The 15383-nt window shown below is 42.1% G+C and overlaps 1 pseudogene across 1 annotated transcript in view; it reads left to right on the top strand.

The window, feature by feature from the left end:
• Nucleotides 1-15383, top strand: part of LOC308512384 (centriole and centriolar satellite protein OFD1-like) — a 134088-nt pseudogene that overhangs the window by 96669 nt on the left and 22036 nt on the right. The window contains exons 5-9 of the transcript in view: nucleotides 1585-1683; nucleotides 5181-5276; nucleotides 7264-7337; nucleotides 8917-9011; nucleotides 9916-10080. The product of the transcript in view is annotated as a centriole and centriolar satellite protein OFD1-like (transcript). The remainder of the gene's footprint in view (nucleotides 1-1584; nucleotides 1684-5180; nucleotides 5277-7263; nucleotides 7338-8916; nucleotides 9012-9915; nucleotides 10081-15383) is intronic.

Raw genomic sequence — 15383 nt, 5'->3', positions numbered from 1 at the left:
CAACAGGACAGAGTTGCAGGTTGGGGTTCTAGGTGAAGTTGGAAACCAAATGCAATGTGCTTCCATCTGAGCAAAGGCAAAGGTCCCTGCAGTAGAAGGGTCTGGGGCTTATAAGTGTCATCCATGTGGCCATTTGATCTTGTCACCCAGAAAATGACTGGACAGGACATGAAGAGGTTGAGGAATGGTGGGGAGTGCATGCCAGCAAAAGAGATTGGATTGTTTCTTTTGGAAAAACAGTTCCTTTCCCAAGGGTTGTCAGACCTAACTAGGTTGGGGTCATGGTTTCCTCAGCCAGGACTACTGATACCAGGAGATGGTTGAAGTTAAAAGGCTTCCTTCCAGTGTCAACCTTTCTTGGAGCTTCTCAGTAAAACCCAGTTATTAATGGTGACCACACCCCCTCTCCAATTTTTTCTGGCATTTCTGGGAATTGGGTTAATTTTAGCTATAAAAATAAATGGAAGCACTGGTCTTTGAGATGATGGGTTGTGTTCAGACTAACACTTTGAACCTTAAAATGAGTGAGTGACTAGATCAGATCAACCAGTTGACAGCCTGTCTCCATTCAGTCAGATTCTCTGAAGGCACTGGAGAAGCTTGGCATCCTCATAAAAGGCACCATACTTTTACTCTGCCACCCAACTGTTCACCCCCTTCTCTCCCTGATAAAACTGTCCTGTCCTTCAAACTTTAGCTTCAATGATGCTTCCTGGTGACGCCTTCCCTGAATCCCATTGATAGACTCATTTAGGCGTCATTCCTGCCGTGGAGACTGGACTCTGGTTGTGAAATTATCACATTGTAGTATTATTTCTCTCTCCCTCAGTAAATTGTGAATTTTTTAAAAGATGGGGACTGTAGCTGTTCATCTTTTCATATCCAGCTCACTGTGCTTTTTGACATGATATTCAGTAAATCCTTGCTCAGTGAACACGCAAATGTAAGTGTGATCTATTTTTCACAGTTTCATTCCAGCTTGTTCATTCTGAGTCAGAACCGCCCATGAATTGAAACTTTCAGACGACTATTGAACCATGGGGATTCTACTTTGTTAAGTTCCCCCATTTTGTTTTTTGTTTTTTTTTTTCTGGAGAACTTACAAAAATGTTAAGGAAGTGTCAGGATATTCTGCACAAGGGATATTAGGGTAATATAGCGTAACAGTCATTGGGCTAGGGAAGCCATGGGCAAACTACGGCCCGCGGGCCGGATCCGGCCCGTTTGAAATGAATAAAACTAAAAGAAAAAAAGACCGTACCCTTTTATGTAATGATGTTTACTTTGAATTTATATTAGTTCACACACACACTCCATCCATGCTTTTGTTCCGGCCCTCCGGACCAGTTTAAGAACCCATTGTGGCCCTCGCGTCCAAAAGTTTGCCCACCCCTGGACTAGGAGGTAAATTCTTGTGTAACTAGAATAGGCAAAATGCATACCTTGAGATGGAATGTTTTAAAAGTGAAATTGTTCCTCTAATTGTCTGTACTTTGTTCTCTGGAATGTAGGAAGCAGTCCATTAGTTCAAATCAGTCTTATTTTCCTCAGCTTGCTTGCTACAATTAATGCTTTCCTCTACAGATGGAAACAAAAGAAAGTTATGCTCAAATACAGCTTCTACTGAAAGATATCGATTTCCTAAAAGGCAGAGAAGCAGAACTGAAGCAAAGAATTGAAGCTTTTGATTTGTAAGTAATGTTTTCATTTTGACTATTCAGAGTCTGTGAGTTTAAAACAAATACTACTAATTATTCTAATGCTAATTGCCAAGTAGAGTTCTTGGATGTAAAGGTGCATTCGGCTAGTTTTAAAAGGCATAAGTTGAGAGAAACAAAGACTAGGATTTTGCTTTTGAAATATTAGTTATTGGGATGAAAAGCAGTGAGACACCATCATCAGGCTACAGTAAAACCAGACCAGTACTTTGAAGAAGCTAACAACTGTTAACAAATTATGTTCAGTCACACACTTATGTTTAGTCATTGAGATCTAACGGTTCCATGTGCATGTAGTAACTCAATGCAGTGGCTCTGACTTGATTTGTACTGGGTGATGGATGTGTGTGTACTAAGTGCTCACCACTATTTCATTCTTCACATTGTACCTGCCATTAATGGCAAGCTCACCAGTCTAGTTTATGAAACAGGTTTCATTTCCATTAGGTTCTACTGTTAGTTGACTCTTACTTCCTTAGTGGATTTGCCCTGGTCTTCATTAATGTGGTTAGATCATTTATATAGGCTTTAATTCATTTTATTTTTCATCTCTGCTACATTACTCTGTTCTAAGCAGTACTGAAGTGGTAAATTGATCATGACAGAAAAGGAAAGTGACAAATAAGCCATCGATTTTCAACTGGTGTGCTGCAAGAATATATAAAACATGACATACCTGACTGTAGTCAAGGGCGTTAACCTCTTTTTCCTTAGATTTTCAAATAAAAAAAAAAGACAACAGTCAACACAAAATAGCGGTTCATTGTGAACGATTCAAAAATATACCTGTTGTGTTTTTTTTAAATGGGCAAATATATTTTTGGCATGCTGCAGAATTTTAGTAGTTTATGTGTGTCAGAGATAAATAAGGTTGAAAATCGCTGATATCTTACGTAATAAAAGCCTAATATGCAAATTATTCCCTCTACTGGAGTTCCACTGTGAGTTTGACCACTGGATCAGTCGATCAGTCACTATGACGTGCACTGACCACCAGGGGGCAGACGCTCGGACCAGTAGGTTAGCTTGCTGTGGGCACTGGTGGGCTGGACTGGAAAGTGAGATGTGAGGTGAGAGCTGTCAGGAAGTTCCTGGGGTTTGTCTTGAGCCCTGGGCAGAGGCAGGTGGGGGCGGGAGCCAGCAGGGACCGGGTGGCTGGGGAGGCTTCTATGCTGAGAGCCTGGACTATGCAGCCCTCCGCAGCCTGTGGCCTTCTCAGTGCTCAATTTATAATCTTCAGAGCTGCTTATATTTATTTAAGTTTCACTAACTACTCCAGGAGAGTGGGTAACACCATTATAGGGGGCAGGCCAGGCATAGCTGCCCAAAGCCAAGGTGCAGCCTCAGGCTCCTGGAACGCAGCTGAGAGGGGGGTGGGGCTGAGTCAAAGAAACTGAGTCCAAAACTTGAGGCGGAGGCAGCAAGAGGTGGAGGATGATAGCTGTGCAGGGGCCTAGAAAAGCTGTTGTGTGGGGACAGCCAAGGAACCCAGTGCCTCTCCCACGGGACAAGGTCTACATCCCTCCCTCCTCCTCCCGGTGACCTGTCACCCCAGCTCTTCTCCAAAGGTTGGACTTGGCCCACAGAGCTCTCCACCACTGCACACCCTGTACTGCCTTGTCTGCCCCACCCCACTCTGCACAGCCCGCTCCATTCCCACACAGCCTTTGGAGAGCTCTGCCCCCAGAGGAGAAAGTGGGAGGCTGCAGACAGGAGGTCACATGAGGAGGGGGCAGAGCAGGGCCCACCAAGTTAGATGGAGGGGAAGGAGGGAGAAACCCCACAGGACTGGGGGCAAAGACAGTCGGGGAAGGAGGGCCATGTGGAAGCTTTGCCCTTGGTTGAAGTAGAAATCCTGACCCCATTTTACAGACCGCAGCAGAGTGTGTGTGTGGGGAGGGTCAAAGCAAAAGAGGGCTTGAGGGGACTGGATGGAGAGCAGCAACGTTTGATTAATGGCCTACTTACTATTTTTATTGATTTCAGAGAGGAAGGCAGAGTGAGAGAGAGAGAGAGAGAAACATCAATGATGAGAGAGAATCCATCGCCTCCTGCATGTGCTCCATACTGGGGATTAAGCCCGCAATCCAGGAATGTGTCTTTGACCGGAATCAAACCTAGGACCCTTTAGTTCGCAGGCTGCGGCTGTACCTACTCTACCAAACCATCTGGGGCGACCCATGGCCTATTTAAAAACCACTGCAGTAGGCTGAGCAGGGGTCTTACCATGATGGTGTTACCTGATAATGAGGGTGTCTGTCTTTATGTTGGAGTAATTGGAACTGCAACGAAGTAAAGACACAGCAATGGAGCCTACAAAGGGTTTCCACGCACACAATGCAATTTACTTCATGTGGCAGCTGAATTTGGTGAGCAGAGCCTTAGAAGAACATGCGGTCTCCAAGACCAGGGGCAGGGGAAAGTTCATGCTGAACATTCTGTGCTGTGAGTTACAACCTATATATATAAAGGCATGATATGCTAAGTGTCTGACCGAGTGGTCAACTGACTGGTCGCTACGACTTGCACTGACCACCCGGGGGCAGATGTTCCAACCAGTAAGTTGCTTGCTGCTGGGGTGGGGCCCATCAGGACCAGGCAAGACAGGACCAGACTTGCCCTGGAGCCCTCCTGTGATCCCACCCCAGCCCCAATTGGGACTGGGTGAGAAGATCAGGACTGTGTGAGACCACCGTGATCAGCCAGGTGGAGGGACCCCTGCCATTCATGAATTTGTGCACCAGGCATCTAGTAAGCTAATAAGTATAGTTTACTGCTCCTTTGCTTTACATGTTAGTCAGCAGAGGGTGCTAACACATAGAGCTTTTATCCTTTGCTTGGAATGGTCAGCATTCCCTAGCACTTACCTGGCTCGATCCAAGGGAAGACCATTCCATTCTTCAGTATTTGGAAGTTCTGATTGACCTATCTATCTTTTTCTATTGTTCAGCACTCTTCAGTATTCAATCACTAGATTATTAAATATCAGAAACAAATCTTTTGTCTTTCATACCTATGGGCTGATCAGTTAAACCTCACAGAAATAATCTTACTGAAGAAATAAGTACTAAAGCAAAAGTACACTAACTTAAGTTTGGTATGTAGCTTTTCTCTGAATTTATTATGGCCATTTATTACCTGCAATCATTTTTTAAGTGTTCATCATCTTCTATGAAAAGCACTTTGGTCTTGAAACTTGCACACTCCCTGCAGCCTGGTGCACCATGCTGCTCCATCTGCTACTTCAGATCCCACATAACTTGGTCAGTTCATAAAATAGATGGAGAACTCCAGCTCTTTCCAGTTACTTCCCAGCAGTGACAGTCACATAACAGTTTTAGCTTGTGGAGCTAAAATTATGTTATTTTTTTCTCCTAAAGTCTTTACTTCAGCAATTACAGTTTTATTTTTTTGCTTTTTATATTTTTGCTAATATCAGAGGCTACAGAAGAAAATCATAAAAGTGTGGCTGATGCACTTAGGAGACAGGATCCTGAATATAAAGAGCATGGAGGAGACCTGTGACCAAAAGCTCAAGAATGAAATTCTAAAGAAATTGTTTGGTGTTCTTAAACAAGTAATAGATTTGGAATAAGTTGATGGAAACACAGCAATACTAGTGAAGTAGATAAGACTTAACATTTTATGGTGATAGTGTTTAAAAAAATACGTTTTTTATTGACAGTCAAGCCTTTCCCATGAATATTTAAGATAACAGTATAGGGAATAGCATCCTCTGCTCTTTCTTACTCATAGCTTTTCTAACATGTATTGAGGGTCTGTGATTTGCTTTCATTTTATGGCACATTGTGAGTTGCTCAGCTCACATTGTAGATAAACTATAAAAGTGGTTGATCTAAGGCAGTTATTCTCAACCTTCTGACCTTTTAAATACGGTTTCTCATGTTGTGACCCAACCATAAAATTATGTTCGTTGCTACTGCATAACTGTAATGTTGCTACTGTTATGAATCGTAATGTAAATAGCTGTTATGCAGGATGGTCTTAGGCGACCCCTGTGAAAGGGTCGTTCAACCACCAAAGGGGTCGCGACCCACAGGTTGATCAACTTTTTAAAAATTCACTTTTTTAAAAAAAAAAAATAATTTTAGGGAGGAAAGGAGAGAGACAGGTAAAAATCAGCATGAGAGAGAAATATTGATCTGTTGCCTCCTGTATGTGCCCTGATCAGGAATTGATCCCATGACCTTCCAATGCACTGGACAGTGCTTCAACCATCTGAATCAGGCTGACCAGGGCTGGAATTATAATCCCTTTTAGTTCTCTTTTCCTCTCCCGCCTCATACTTGCCACTACGATGGAGGTATCTATCAATTTATAAATTATTCTGCCTAGTGGTTTTAGTGCTTATCAGGTAACATGTGCCCTGTATTCCTTCAAGATTCTGCAAAGCCAGAATCAAAAGAAATAAATGGAAATTAACAATGGAGCAAAAAAATTATACAGGAAAAGGAAAATATGATAACTATGGTTACTATGACTTCCCTATAATCTGAGTTTTAATGTGTTGCAGTGATTAACTACTCAGTGCAGACATCAAGCCCATATGGTAACTTTTCTCTACAGTGCTCAGTGTAGTGTCTAGCACACAGGTGTTCATATAATATTCATTGAGTAAATGAATTTGTGGTGAAGAGATGACTCAACTAACTTTTGGTATGTCTTAATAAGTGGTCTCTTTTTACTGCCTTGCCCGTAATTTGTCATGAGATTACATTACATAGTACTTACATTACATAGTACTGAGCTTATTCTTTAAAAGAATTCTAATTAAAATATAGTACCTTTCCATGTATAGATTTTGAAATGATGACATACATATAGTATGTCAGCTTCTCGAGTATAATAGCAAATGCTGACATGTCTGTAGTTGTTAAACCCTTAGGACTAAATGAATGAGTAAATGTGTATGTTAATTTTCCCACTGCTTCGCAGATCATGTACTGTTTGATGTTGTCTGGTTTGGGTATCCTCTATGACTTGAGCAAGGGTGGGAATTCACAGGATACTCACCATCTATCTCAACTGAAACGTCTGCTAGTGGCAGTTGGTGGAGATAAGTAAAACTTGAAAGTGTGCTTTTGGTATTGCTAACCCAGATATGAGGGTGGTCGAAGTTGGCCCCGAACCCTATGCCCAGCCCTTGAGGGCAAAAGTTCTTTGGGGTGGGGATGGGGTGCAAGGCAAGGCAGGTGGATGTGACTGACTTCTTGTTCTTGGGATTTAGAGTCAGTTGTACCAGTGTAAATTGAACTTAATTTACTTTTGTGTGCCAATCCAGACCACCATGGAATAATTGTTCTCAATAACCTCACAATAACGAGTTTTGGGGACCAAATTAAAGGATTGTAGCAGGTTTTATATTCAGAATTTGGATCTCTGGGCTTTGGTACTGATAGTCCTTGAAGTTATGCATGGCCATGTTCATGCCCTTAGGTGCCTGGGTGCCACAGAAACCCATACATTGATAGGAATCTGTTCAGGAAAGTGACAAGAAAATCATTTTGGTCATTCTAATTCTCAGGTATCAACTTGAGCTAAAGGATGACTACATTGATAGATCTAACAGACTGGGTGAAGAGGACAGGAAGAATAAAGGTGATTCTTGTGGAGAAGAAAGCTGCATTTGTAAATTTCTGGTATAGGTTATTAGCTTCCTAAATTGGGCCTGTTCTAAATTTATATGTGTGTGTGTAGCTTACATTTTACTTTTACTACAAAATTAATCATTATTTTGTTCTTTTAATTTTACGTATCAAAAATGACCTTAACCTGAGAGAGGTAGGGTATTCAGGAGGTTTTTCTTCCCCCATCTACTTTCCTCCCTCCCCTTTGACCACCACTTGCTTGTTATCAATATTTATGGGCCTGTCTGTTTTGTTTTGTTTATTTTTATTTCTTAAGATTCCACATGTAAGTTAAATCATAAGGTATTTGTTTTTCTCTGTAACTTATTTCATCATAATATCCTTTAGATTCATCCATGTTGTCACAGGTGGCAAGATATTATTCATTTCAGTGGCTGAGTAATATATCACATCTTCTGTATCCACACATTCATTTATTGATGGTAGTCTAGGTTGCTTCCAAATCTTGTCTGTTACTAGTAATGCTGCAGTGAACATGTGGGTGCACATGTATGTCTTTTCAAATTGGCATGTTGTTGTTTTTTACATATACTGAGAAGTAGAATTATTAGAACATATGGCCGCTCTTATTATTATTTTTTTGGGGGGGGTGGGGGTGGGGAGAGTGACTTCACACTGTTTTTCCATAGTGGCTGCACCAATCTGCATTCCCACCAACAGTGTATGAGGGTTCTCTTTTTTCCACATCTTGGCCAGCACTTGTTATTTATCCATTTATTGATGATAGCTGTTCTAACAGGTGGGAGGTGATATCTCATTGTGGTTTTAAGCATGAGAGACTTCATTTTTTACTTATGGAAAATTTTAACTTCTCCATTCCCTGTGACCTCTTTCCTTATTTCTTTTACTTGTAACATATGTTTATGCCTCATGATATTTTTACCTGACATATAACTTCCTAAACTGTTTTATAACTAACCCAGGAGTAGGAAAGTTGAATAATTTTTCAATCTCTTGATATTTTATGTCTCAGTATATTTGTAGAAACTTGTCTATGAAAAGAAGTGAACTTAAGTAGAAATTTCAAAGGAACCAGAGCTGGGTACTTGATAAGGACCCATAAGGTCACCCAGTGTGTGGCTGCTCCTCTGTGACTATCTTGTGAAAACTAGACTAATACTTCTTAGGAATTAGTACCATCATGTAGTCAGCTAATTTTTTTTTAATGATATATCTGCATAGACTCATATTGAATGAAGTGGAAATGATGAAATAGACATTAAAATCATAAGACAAATCTTTGTATTTAAGGAAATTCAGATCTTTGTGTATGAGGGCTCTGAGCAGCTGGTGCAACTGGTTGGTATGTGTAGTGGAAGAAAGTTCACAATATATGTGACCATTAAGACTTCCCATCACCTGTTGGGTAATAGGACTTATTTCTTACTTTCCCTACTGATTTTTGACTATGACACCTGCTATTTTAGATGATGAAATAATCGTCATTAGGTCTGACATTGTACATAAATTCTTAAATGAGTTTTTATTCACTAGAAAAACATCTTTAATTGGTTGGCTTTCTCTTTCAGTAAAACCTATTCTTGTGCAAGAGCAGTCCATGGCTACCAATTCAAAACAGGAAGAAGAATGCAATCATTCTGCAACTCGTGTGAAAGAACTTGAGGTAATTGCTAAGCCTATTGTTTTTTGAAGTCGATAAAACTTCAAGGCAGTAGATGAAATTTTAGTTTCAGCCATACATTATTTAGCTTGATGTGTTTAGACTGTTTATTTTATGACTAAGAAGGCCCAACTTAAGTTAATTTAGTAGTTCTTCCTTTTAGTCCTTCCTGCTTGTTGCCTGGAACAAGTTCCTTAATCATTGGGGTGGTTGAGGTTCCGTGGTGAGCTGACCTATGTGCCTAGCCCATAGCAGGTGGCCAGTGCTTTTAGTTTCTGCCTTAGCCTCTCCTTCCTTCCCATCAGCAGAAGGTGAACATTCCTGTCATTACATTGGGATCTTACAGGATAAAACAGAATGAGATGTGTTTTTCACATGCCATTTATTTTCTTGCTGTTCATCACGTGTGCTCTCTGAAGGACAGAGCTGGAACTTGATGTACCTGGATATATCCTGCACATAAAATGTATTTTTGCAGCTGTAATGATCTATTTATTTGAGAACATTGTAGACTTTTGTATGTAAACATGAAATGTATAAAAAAAGGAAAGCACCACAGCATGTTTGTGATAGCTCAGCTTTTCATTTTTATAAACATTGCTGCAGTCTGTGATTGCTATTGGGACCTTAGTTGTATCTGGAAAATGGGCAACAAACTTAATCTGAAGCACTTGCTTTGTAGGCCAGGGTTCTTCTGCATAAGTATAAGGTTGGATGAACTTCCCCCGCCCCTTCTAGGGCAAAGATGAGCTTCCATGTTGGAATCAGGTTCTTCTTACTGCAGAGAATGAGTCCTCTGTCCAGTGACCTTACTTACTATGACACCCAGTTTATAGCAGCCTGCCAGTTTTTGCATAAGAAGTACTGCAGTAACTGTTCAAATGCAAGTTTTTTTTTTCAATTCCAGCTTGAACTCGAATCTCTCAAGGCCCAGTTCTTGGCAATAACCAAGCAAAACCACCTGCTGAATGAAGAGATGAAAGAGATGAGTGGCTATTTGCTTCTAAAAGAAGAGAAATTAGAGCTTCAGGCTCAAAATAAATTACTTAAACAACAACTGGAAGAGAGCAGAAATGAAAACTTGCATCTTTTTAACCGTATGTCTTTTTCCTGATTTGCATGTCTTTGTAATTCATATTAGCTTAATATTATGACACTATGCTTTGTATCTGTAAGGAAGGCTTCAATCAGGAAAATTTTTATAAAATTAAGATTCTCAATTTGAAGTTACTTCCTTTTTTGCTTGCTATTACTATAGTATATTATTAGTGTCACTAAGAAGTATCTTTAAACTACAAATCTGCCTTCTGGGTTGTACAAATCTCCCCTCACTTTCTGCTGCTCAGATTTGGCCATTGAGAAGGAGGAATGAGAGTGAGGTTGAGGTTATTATTCCCTCTCCACCATTGCATCCTCACCCCCACTGTATATATTGGCTGTGGGCTGGCCCTGTGCCTCTCAGCAAGGCAAGATCCAGTGCTTACAGGATGACCTCTCACCATTGCTCTGTGCCTGTGCCAGATCTTTCTCTCCCAATTCTGGGAATTCTTCCCTCCCTGATGGTTTAGGCCAAGTGTGGAGACTGTCCTGCCCACAGGCTATAGAAGACCCATAAAATCTTTTGATCTGGCCCTGCCAAGGCATTAGGGGTGAGTTAATTAAATGTTTGACCAAATATAGGAGGCTAATTAAGTTGATAATTTTGTATGACCTGCAAATGATGTTATAAATATCCATGTCAAAACCGGTTTGGCTCAGTGGATGGAGCGTCGGCCTGCAGACTGAAGGGTCCCAGGTTCGATTCCGGTCAAGGGCATGTGCCTGGGTTGCGGGCACATCCCCAATGGGGGATGTGCAGGAGGCAGCTGATCGATGTTTCTCTCTCATCGATGTTTCTGGCTCTCTATCTCTCTCCCTTCCCCTCTGTAAAAAATCAATAAAATATATTTAAAAATAAATAACTAACTACAAATAAATATCCCAATGGCCCTTGGCAGAAGAAAGTTTCCCCACTCCTACTTTGGGCCCACGGAGTTAACAGCATGGCCCGATTACTAGCCCAGAGAACTATACCACCCTTAGTGGCTAACCTACATGAATCACCCTTTAGTGGTTCTTCAGTGACTGAAATGGTGGAACTCCATCTGATGTCTGCTTGAACCCTGAGTGTTGCTGACTGGTGCACAGATCAGATTAGACCTAGGGGTACTTAACAGGTTTTGATGGAGAACTCCTTTTATGCCTCCTGTGTGTGATAGAGGAAAGAGGTGGGCTTTCAGGTTAGTTAAAGGATTTGAAAGAATTTCTTTCATTTGCATTAGAAAAGAGTAGTGAACTTTGCCTCTGCATGCATTAAACTCTTCTGAAATTTGTGCTCTTAGTCCATTCCATAGAATTAATATGGTATTAACTACATGTGTACAAAGAAAAGAAAGAACAATTTAAAATATCTTTAGCTGCTTTTGCTAAGTGAGATGGGAAAACTTACTGTTGATAATCACCAGGCTTTTTTACCTTCTTCGTTATAGCTCAACCACCTCCTGAACTGGTAAATTTGCAGAAACAGTTGAAGGAAGCAGGAGCTGCTTTCGTGTTAGGGCATAAGAAGTTTGAAACTCACAAGGAGGCTCTGCAGAGACAGCTGCAAAGTGAAGTGAGTACTGATCTTTATTTGGTCGGGTGTTAGTCTGATCCACTGTGTACACATGTAAGCTTGGTGTGTGTCACACCAGTGTAAATCAGATTGGTTTTAACATCAAAAATTATCCCCCCACTATTCTAAGGTAACCTTCTCACCTGAGAAATTCTTGGGTGATGATATAACTATATTTATAACAGTAATAAAATCCCAAGGAAAGCGCACTCATAAACAGAAATTGTCCCAGTCTCGGTTGTGCCCTCTAGTAATGTCTCTTGATTCTTGCCCTGTGACTTAGAATTGTTGACACTCTGGTGTCTGCCTCATACCTTATAGAACTGTTCTTAGAGATGAGTGCAAATGGAGGTGGCAAACTTGTTTGTGTGCTCTATTGTTTTCTAGGGACCTGTGGACCACAGGCATGAAGCTGCTCAGAATGGGCAAAATGGAAAAGAGAATAAGCCCTATAAAAGACTTGTTCCTTTTGAAGTGAACTGGGATTTCTTTTACATTGATTTCTTCCCTTCTTTAAATCTTTTCAGACTGAGCATTCTGCAAAGCTGAAGGCCCGGATATTAAATTATGATGCTTCTGTAAGGAGGTTAACTATGCAGGTGGCTGATTTAAAATTGCAACTGAAGCAGATTGAGACAGGTTAGAGAGATTTTTAACTTACAAATGTGTATGTGTAAAACTTCCAGTATATATGGAAATGTAATGATCACTACTGAAGTTTCAGTAATTCTCATAGTAGGGGAAAAGCCATAGAAATATGTCATCTTAGAAGTAAAAACTCTGTCCATTTCAGGAATACCAACCAGTCAGTCATCAGCTAACGTGACTTGCTTTTATAGGTTCCTTTGGCTTGGAAGAGCCTTGTACCCCAAATAAGAAAGGTGTAATGGCACAGAGGTTCCCAAATTCATGGACCTTGGTTTTTCTTTTATATTTGTTACCTTGATAATAAGATCAATCTGACCCTTCAGGGTTTTTACGTGTTCCTTGAGAGATGAGTAAAATATGTGAGAAGCAGGGTGACTTATGTCACACTAGAGGCCTGGTGCATGAATTTGTACATGGGTGGGGTCCCTCAGTGTGGCCTGTGGGGATTGTGCTGAAACTGGCAGTCCAGCGCCACCTGCTGCTACTGCCTACCACTCTCGCTCATCCTGATCCTGCTGCACCTGCCACAGGCTCACGCCCAGTCAGTCCTGATCAGGAGAAGCTCGTCTGCTGCAGTGGCACTTGCCTGCATCTGGCGCCTGTCCCAAAGGGTATGGGATGGAGGGGTCGGTGGGGGGAGAACGCAATCTGCCCTTTGGGCAGGTGGTGGGATGCCCTTGCCTGCCCAGGATCCAGATCTGTCCCTGACGTTCGCAGGGATTGTCAAGATTTCTTCCTTGCAGAGTGTCTAGGGAGGGGAAGCAGCTGCGGTGCCTGAGGCCAACTTTCAGGAGGCTAGTGGCCCTGTGCTAGTGGTACTGGTCTGTTGGTGCCTGGCCTGTTCTCTAGAGATTGGACCTGCAGGACTACTGAGGGAGTGAGTGGCTACTGCTGCTGGCTGGTGGGCCTCCAGGAACAGGTCAGTCAGCAGAGCAGCACTCCCCCTGTGGGAGCGCACTCACCACCAGGGGGCAGCTCCTGCATTGAGTGTCTGCCCCCTGGTATCAGTACATGTCAGAGTGACTGGTGGACCTGTCATTCAGTTGCTTTAGATAGAGGTTAGTATATATCACATTGATTATATACAATGTTTATGTTTTTGCACCTCAATTTTGAAGTTACTGATTAACCTTGGATGGACACATTTAACTTCTTTGTGATAACCATTATAATAACCTGGTTATTAACAGGGAAGGAGTAAAAGGAAGATTAGGTAATAGAGACATGCCATTTATACAGCTTTGCCAGGGAATTGCAGTTAATAGTCTCCAAGTTTATTACCTAAAGATCACTGTGGGAAGGCACTAGACAATGGACCCATGCCCAGTGAGGTCTGCATGACGTGGGATGTTGCTTATCTGTTAGTCAGTCACACCAGGGAATAAGTCAGTAGCCAGAAATAGGCATGCCACCGCAAGTACAGGAATATTTAATTTTTAAGCTCCTGAACAAAGAAGCCCCTCTCTCTCGCTGCTCACCTCAGATTCCCAGCTTATGGTGTTCTTACCTCCCTCTACTCACCCTGTGACCCACAGCCATGTAGACTTCACACAGTGTACTGATGTACTAAATGTAGCCTGACACTAAATCATGCCCTGCTCCACCATGGAATGGACACTCTGGATACTGGCCCTACTCTTTGATTCTGCTGGAGCCCCGTCTGCACTCTTTTCAGGACTAGGCTAAGGGACATTGAACCCTGCAGACCAGAAAATATAATTACACACCAATAAAATACATTCATTCTCCCATGGGAGTCTTAGAAAAGTCTTTTTCTAAAGATACTGCAAGAGCCACCCACTACCACTAAAGTCGGAAAAATTTGACCCAGTGATTTCTCCAGCTACAGTTGGACCTCAGTTTCCTCATTTGCAATGGGGATATGAATATCTACTTTGCCATGGTGAAGAAGGCAAAATGAGATGGCTCTCAGTTGAGTGCCTGCAACACATCAGATACTCAGAAGGATTACTGCTATCATGTTACTGCATGTTTGCCCTGAGGATGCATACTGCCTGCCTCTTCTTCATAACAGGTGTACTGAAGCTGAGATACAAAGCTCAAAAAGAAAGTTTCTGTGTGTTAGCAGTTGAACTGGTTTCCACATTTCCTGGCCTGGAGCCTTCCTCAGTTCCTATTTGTACTCACTCCTCCTCAGTTCCTTTTCCCATCTTCCACACTAGTTTCATTTTTATCTCTTGACTCCTTCCCTGTTCCTTATTTTCTCTCAAGCCTATTTGCTAAACTGCCCACAGCTGAAATCACAGTGATCTCGAAAGATGAATAGTTTGAGGATGGAACCTTTTCAAACGCATGCATTGCCCTGGAGGCATTGCTGGAGAGTAGCGGCCACAAGACTGGCTATGCATGTTCAGGTTTTGCTTAGGGAGTCCCAGCATCTGTACACCTCCCTACCTGTATGACCTAGCCTTAGCTCCCCAGGTGTAATGTGGGAGGAGCAGAGTTGTTAGTCTTGTTGTGGCTGCAGGTCCTCATACCCTTATCTGAAAACTAGAGGCCTGATGCATGAAATTTGTGCACTCACCTTCGGTGGCTCGCCTCAGACCTCGCAGCTGTGGCTTTGTCTGGAAGGTTGTCCAGAAGGATGTCTGGAAGGTCATTCGGCTGTCCGGTCTAATTAGCACATTATGCTTTTATTATCGACTAGAGGCCTGGTGCACAAAATTCCTGCAGTCAGGCGGAAGGGGCCCCCCAGCCTGGCCTGTGCCCTCTCAGTTCTGGAGCCCCACGATAGATCGCCCCAAAGATGTAGGCTCCTGGATGAATTGCCCCAAAGAGGTAGGCTGGAGTAGGGTCCCTGCCTGCAGGCATGTAAAGCCTCGGGACCCCCAGTGCTAGAAGCTAAGACCAGCAGGTCATAATAAATGCGAGAAGTTCACCAGAAGGCTGATGGGCTTCGATATTCAGCAGGGCTGAAAATCTGCAAATTATTACCTGCTGCTAGAGGAAAGGCCAAAAGCAGTTCCTCTAACCTGATAATTTTTTCCTGTTTATCAAACCTGACCTTTGATATGTGTGTTTATTTTGCTAAAGGGCAAAATGTGTAAATAAAA

The sequence above is a fragment of the Myotis nattereri genome (assembly GCF_964212035.1).
Source record: "Myotis nattereri genome assembly, chromosome: Y".
NCBI lineage: Eukaryota > Metazoa > Chordata > Mammalia > Chiroptera > Vespertilionidae > Myotis > Myotis nattereri.
Note: the sequence above shows the minus strand (reverse complement) of the source record. Positions and strands in the feature narration are given on the sequence as shown.